At 37.9% G+C, this 7,357-nt stretch overlaps 1 non-coding gene across 1 annotated transcript; it reads left to right on the plus strand.

Annotated features, from left to right (window-relative positions):
- The first annotated feature begins 3,983 nt into the window (after window positions 1-3,983).
- LOC118349078 lies at window positions 3,984-4,091 on the plus strand. The gene has a single exon (XR_004802071.1). It is a non-coding gene; the product is annotated as a small nucleolar RNA R71 (small nucleolar RNA).
- The last annotated feature ends 3,266 nt before the right edge of the window (window positions 4,092-7,357 follow it).

The following is a 7,357-nucleotide window of genomic DNA, read 5'->3' on the forward strand; positions in this document are numbered from 1 at the left end:
TTTAAAATCTTCACCAGTTGATGATATGGGTAGCTTGGATGGACTAGTCCAAATTTTTGAACAAATTAATGAAAATGCATATCTAATGGATCTTCCAGGTAAGTATCATGTTTCTACTATTTTCAATGGGACTAACCACTTTCCCTTTGATCCAGGTGGAGATTCGAGGTCGAATCCTTTTGAGGAGAGGGGGAATGATGGGAACCAAGATGAGCCTAGTCTTAAAGATCATTTGCAACTTCCAGATGGGCCAAGAAGATCAAAGAGACAATGCAAGGATTGATGCAATCCACCTGGGATAAGTTTAGCAAGAGGCCAACATTCAAGATGGGGCTTGAAGGATGAGGATCCTGTTTTAATTCATTTGATCAGCTACGGAAGAAGGCAACGACAAGACTTAAAGGCTTTGGGCTTTTGAAGGGTTTCAACTTATTTAATTCATTTAAAGAACTTATTTTATTAGTTTAGAATAATTGAGTTTATTATGGGAAGCACTTAAGGAGGCCTATGCAAGGGCATGTTGGGAAAGTTATTATTTTATTGAACTAGGGTTAGGGTTACTGTAGCCGAGTACTGTAGCACGGCACTGTAGCCGCGGCACTGTTCATACAGGGGCACTTTTGGAAGATGGGGGTTTATTTTGGCTAGGGTTTCATTAGGTTTTCCTTTAAATACTCTATGTAGCCTCATTCTAATCAGATTATGAAGTTTATGAAATTTGATGAATTTATTCATTGTGAGTTGAGTTTTACTCCTCTTGTTCTTAATTGAACTTTTGAACTTATCAAAGGTAAATCACAACCTTTGTGGCGTTCCTCCTTTGTAATCTGGGTTCTTGAGACGGGTTCTTCAATGGGTCTAGATTTTAATATAATCTAGGTTCTTGAAACGAGTTCTCATCGGGTCTAGATTCTCCATCCATAGACTTGATTTTGGCTTTCTTGGGAAGTTTTCAAATTGACTGTGGGTTCAAGGGATTCCTTTCCCGCGGGTTCATATCACCAAGTATGTCCACCATCTTACCACAAACCATGTAATGATATTCTCAAAAGAAGTGTCCAAGTCAACATATCAATGAACGCTTATCACAATTTATTGCATTTGTAGACTCTCAATCCTCTCCAAAACTCACATTAATACTTAAGCAAAAGAGTTATCTAGCTACATGTGTCAAACCACCATTTTACCACAAAACTTGGATGAGTGTATTAAAGATTCTGTGAATGCCTTAGCAAAAAATGATTATGGTGGGTTTAATGAATTCACGAAGATGGCTATGAATGAAAATGAGTACACATGTGAAAAGGATGACGTGTGATGCAAAATTAAAAAAAAATTGACACATGAAAATATGCCACAGAGTTCCAACAAGCATTTTAAATACTGAATTTGCACCACCACCCCTCAATTTAAACGAAACATTGTCCTCAATGTTTAAGAATCAGATTTGAATGGGGAGTAACTAAAAAGGGTAGAATACACCTGATGAGTGACGTGGATAGCTCGCTAAGTACCAAAGATTGTAACCTGAAATGACAAAATGAAATTAATCTACAAACAAAAACAAAGAAAACAACAGCAAACAAAAAGGAAAAGAAAGAAAATAAAACAAAACAAATAAAAAAAATCATACTTACGTGGTGTGGTCAAGGTTGATAGACCGGATCCACAAGTGTAATGTCTTCCACTTCTGGAACTTGTTTATCAATTAATATTTTAAGGCATTGACCATGTACTTTAAAGATCCGACCATCCTTAGAATCTTTTATTTCTACCACCCCATTTACAAAAACACTCTTCACTACAAAAGGGCCGGTCCACCTAGACCTAAATTTTTCTGGGTGCTTATGGAGTCTAGAATCATATAAGAACACTAGGTCATTAGGCTTAAACGTCTTCCTACCAATATTTTTATCATGAAATGCTTTCGTTTTAACCTTATAGATTTTAGAGTTCTCATAAGCAATATTTGTCAGCTCCTCCAACTCGGTCAACTGAAATTTCCTATGCTTCCCATCATTTAATTTCGAAGAAGTACTAATAGGAAAACTGTCACCTCGGCCGAGAAATGCATGCTTAAGGCCTAAGGGCAGTGGCTTCAATTCCAATTTGGGACTATCCATGCATGAATGAATCTGCTTTTCCTTTTTCTTAGACAGTTCTTCTAATTTCGATTGCCAAATATGTGAGCCATAATCCTGAGGTTCATAAGAAATAGCACAAATATCAACAACGTCAGATGAATCATTCATAGTATCAAATTCAGAATTAACAAGAAAATATTCAGGAGAATTAGAATCATGAGTTGTGTGAACTCCCTTGTCTATGAGTGTGTCAATCATGTATGTTTGGTGGCACTCATCATCTTCCTTAGACTGATTATTGATGTGGAAATTGTTGACCTCCGTGGTCATGTTTCCAAAAGATAGTTTCATTAGTCCATTCATGCAGTTTATAAGTGCATTAGCCATAGCAAGGAAAGGTCAACCTAATATGAGAGGAATCTTAGAGTCAGAGTCAACAACCGACTGAGTATCCAAAATTAAAAAATCAACAGGGTAGTAAAACTTGTCAATTTGGATCAAAACATCCTCAACTATCCCTCTTGGTTTCTTAACTGAACAGTCAGCCAATTGAAGCACAACAGAAGTAGGCTTAATTTCACCCAAACCAAGCTACAAATAAATGGAATAAGGCATCAAATTTACACTAGCTCCTAAATCTAGCAACGCTTGCCCAAACTCATGATTCCCAATATTACATGTAATGGTGGGCCAACCAGGATCCTTGTACTTAGGAGGAATTCGCTGCTCAATTAGAGCACTAACTTGCTCTGTTAGAAATGTTGTCTTCTTAACATGGTGCTTCCTCTTAACTGTACACAAATCTTTGAGAACTTTTGCATAAGTAGGAACTTGTTTAATAACATGCAAAAGAGGAAGATTGATCTTTACCTACCTAAGGTTCTCCAAGATTTCATTGCTAGAATCCAAAGTTCGCATACCGGATTTTAAAGCTTGAGGAAATGGTACCTTAACTGGGCTCTTGATTACCTCGGCTTCTTTGGGCAACTCAGCACTATCCTTGCTTTGTTCCTCATCAACATCCTCTGGCTTATCAGTTGTTGGGATGTATGAGGACTTACCACTTTGTGTCACAATGGCATTGACCTCCTTCAAATTTCCTTGAGTCATATGTTGACCTTGGGGTATGGATTGAACTTGAGAAGGGAACTTGACATGCTCATTCACACTCAAGGAGCTCATCAACTTGGATATTTGGCTCTTTATCTCCTTGTTTTCTTCAACAACCTGCGTAATTAAATATTCAAACTTTTGGTTAGTCTTACCCTGTGCCTCAATAAAAGCATGCAAAGTGTCTTCTGGATGATTCCTAGAAGATGAAGGTGCATGATATGGTCCAGGGTATGATCTAGGGGGTTGTGCAGGTGGCTGGTTTTCAGACTTCCAGTTAAAATTGGGGTGATTGCGCCACCCCGGATTATAGGTATCAGAATAAGGTGTAAAAGGCTTCTTGTACATACCTAAGGACATTGTTCCTCATACATCCCTCTCATCTCAGCAAATGTGAGACACTCTTGGGCAAGGTGATCTACCCCACCACACAAAAAACATGGTCCAAAAGACTCTGCATGATTAGCCACGTGTGTTGGCTTTAAGTCCTTAGTCTTTAACACATCTAGCTCCCTAGTGAGCATCTCAACCTTAGCCTTTAGGCTATCCTCTTCCCTGAGATGGTAAATTCCACCACTATTTGGGTTTCCTGCAGGTCGTGACCTATTTGTGCTTTCAGTAGCACTAGGTCCAGTCCAAGTGTGAGCTTTTTCAACAAGCTCATTAAGGTATTCTATGGCCTCATCAGGATCTTTATGTAAGAACTCACCATTACACGTCATCTCCACAAATTGGCGCTCTCTAGGTATAAGTCCCTCATAAAAATAGCTCACTAAGCGCCAATTCTCATACCCATGGTGAGGACACATACTCAACAACTCCTTAAATCTCTCCCAAGACTGATACGAAGTCTCATTGTTCTTTTGTGCAAAGGTCGATATTTGCCTTTTTAAAGTATTGGTCTTATGTTGGGGAAAATATTTATTAAAGAAGACCTGAGTCATCTCACTCCATGACCCAATAGATCGTGGTCTCAGTGAGTATAGCCAACTCTTAGCTCTATCTTTCAAAGAGAAAGGAAAGAACTTAAGTCTCACAATGTCATCAGTTGCATTTAGACTATGAAAAGTCGCAACTACTTCCTCAAACTCCCTAATGTGCACATATGGATTTTCATTTTCCAAGCCAAGAAAAGTAGGGAGTAACTATATCATTCCTGTTTTAAAATCCAGTTGGCAAGTATTAGCTAGAAACATGATGCATGATGGTGTGGTTGTGTGTGTAGGGTGGAGGTAATCATGAAGAGTTCTAATGGGTTGATCTTCGTGTTCACTCATTTGCTCGGGACTAGATGGATTGTCAAATAAACGATTTAAAAAAGCTTGATTCTGACTCTTCCACAGGCCTACAAGCAAATCTACCCAATATGTCTCTATATTTGTGCATGCAAGGTAACAAAATACTAAAAACTAAAAATACTATGAAAGGTAAGAAAAGAAAATAATGTAATAAGCTAAAAGAGGGAACGAAGTTACCGCCTTTACCAGTTGCTGAAATAAAAACCCATCTAGCAATTCTTCTACCGTCTCCCCAGCAACAGCGCCAAAATTTGATTACGCCCAAAAAATAATGCGGTAGTTGTAGCACAACTTTGGAGTGTCGATTCCACAGAGAGACAAATTAAAAGAACTGTAAAAATAACAAAAAAACTAAAGAAATAGATTAAATTATTAATGGGAAAACAAAGATTAATTTTAAATGCAAATTAAAGTGAAACAAAGTGACTAACGGAAAAAGTACTCAAGTTTGACAAACAGTAAAGCTTCGGGAATCCCTTGCACAAATATGGTATTTTAATTATTCTTAATTCATTGAATAACTCAATTGGGAACTCAATTCTTAATATTCCCAATCGAAAGGTATATATTTATAAACCAAGATCAACACAAATGTAACCCTTTGAAAAATCATTCACCACTTTTAAAATACGTAAATTATTATTACTATTGAGAAAATCCAACGACGACAATATACTCAGGAAACGATATTGCAGCAAAGAATTAAATCAATATAGAAAAATAATTGATCCAAACATAATGAAAGAGCCAATCCATTCAATAGAAAAAGCATGACTGAATCCATAAACAGAATAAATTTTATGATTATTTGGAGAAGAAAACATTAACGATAAATTGAGAATGATAAAACAAAAGAGTTTTAGTAGTTGAAAATCAAATACATAAATAAAGAATAAATTAAAAATATCATCAAATATGCAAGTTCATCTCTAATCCTACTTGAGAATTTAGTTACCCATAAATATAATGGACAACAAAAATCTCAAGAGAAAAATAAAGCAAACGATGGCCATGGAAATTAATTTTAGATCTTCCTCCTTCAAACTGGGCCGTCTCCCCTCTTCTCTACATTCCAATTTCGTGCTAATGATGTGCTTAAATAGAGGTAGGAAAGAAACCCTAATTTCTTCATATTCCCTTACACAAAATCGTCTAAATTTTAGGACTCAATGTGACAGTCGCGTATGCACTTTAGAAGTTCGAATTTTGAAATCCTTATTAGAGACAACTTTGTAGCCCTTTAAAATAGCTTTCCAACACATCAAGAATCGCATCAATCCGATATCTGTGCTAAAAGTTATAATTAAAATAAGAGAAATTCTATTTGCAGTCCTTAAGTGGGGACTGCATGTGCAGGCACATTATTAAATGAGAGAAAACATCATTTTAGGAGGGATAATTTTGTAATTTTAAAAATTTTTAAAGTTAAAATAGCCTAAGCTTACATTGCAGTCCCCATTTGGGGACTGTACCTAGCATTGCTCTTAAAACAATAACATGTGTCCATTCTGTCTCCTAACTCATTTTGGACTCTGATTCGAATTACTCTCAAACCCCATCATTATTCTTATTTGAAGAGTCCTATACTCGTTGAAAGTTCTTAGGTTGTTCCAACATCTTGCCCACTTGAAAGTCTTTTGAATTTGAATGGGTTTGGACTTGCTCTTTTATAGACTCTGAAATTAAACATAAAAATCTGCTTAGGAGTATCCCAAAGTAAATAGAAACTCAATTCAAGAATACACATTAATTCAAATGATTTCTATTAACATTTTAGCATTTTAGTCTAGTAATATGGTATTTAGAGTGCACTTTTGTATACTCATCAAATGGCGATGAGTAATGCAAATAGATACAAAAACAACAAAGTCCTTTTATTTCTCGAACAGGATTACAAGCAGGATATTATATTGGCAAAAGCTGCAAGAACGAAAAGAAAATCTCTTCTGAATAAGAATAAGGTGATCTGTAGTACGATGTCTCCATCAAAGAAGAAGTCGTTCAGTAGAATCTAGCTCTGGTCAGACGAGGTAAAGATCTCTCCGGTAACGCCATGGCCAGACAGATCGGCAGAATGACTTCCCCCTAAAGAAGATGGATGCCCTGTCGGTCTGGGTTCTTCTGAGCATAACTGAAATGCTCAGCGGCAAAGTTGCATCTCCCCCACAGAGATGCTTATCTATCTTTCTTGGGGGAAGGGGATTTAGCGGCACCCTACCCAAGATCTCTGAAGGGCTAATTGGGATCAAGGTTGGGCAGGGGGGAGGAGGATTCTTACAGACAGAGGGTCAGTAGGGAGCAATAGAAATCAACTCCCAAGATTTAATTGCCCCTTGAACTATTTGTTCCTGCCCTCCTTAGCCGTGGCTGCCACACCACCTCCTTGAATGAGCACCGTACAGAACTCGTAGGACGTGAGTTCTTATGCATTGCTTACGGAGGAGGACCCCGTAAGCAAAGGGGCAAGAACAAGTAAGGTGTCATAAGCAAAAGGGCAAGGACAACAAATATGGGAAGCTTGTTTCTTCTTTGGTATTTGAAACGCCATAACCAGCGACAACCTGAGCACCACAAAAGAAGGCATCGCTCCTCAAAAAATATGAGAGGAAAGAAGAAAGCCATGGGAATTGTCAAGTTTGGGTGGAAGGAAAAGATGCGAGGTGGGACGAGTTCTTTAAGAAGAAGGAAGAGCCCCTTTTATAGGCAAAGGCAGCAAATGACACCCCCGGGGTACCATAATTCCCAAGACCTCCTTGGGCAACCACGTGTCCCTAAGGCCTCCCAGGTAGTCCACGTGTCCCTTATGGGAAACCTTAGGCCCTTGAAACTCAAAAATGCAGGAAATCCCAATAGGTGCTTCGCATG

The sequence above is a fragment of the Juglans regia genome, chromosome 7, assembly GCF_001411555.2.
Source record: "Juglans regia cultivar Chandler chromosome 7, Walnut 2.0, whole genome shotgun sequence".
In the NCBI taxonomy this organism is placed as follows: Eukaryota; Viridiplantae; Streptophyta; class Magnoliopsida; order Fagales; family Juglandaceae; genus Juglans; species Juglans regia.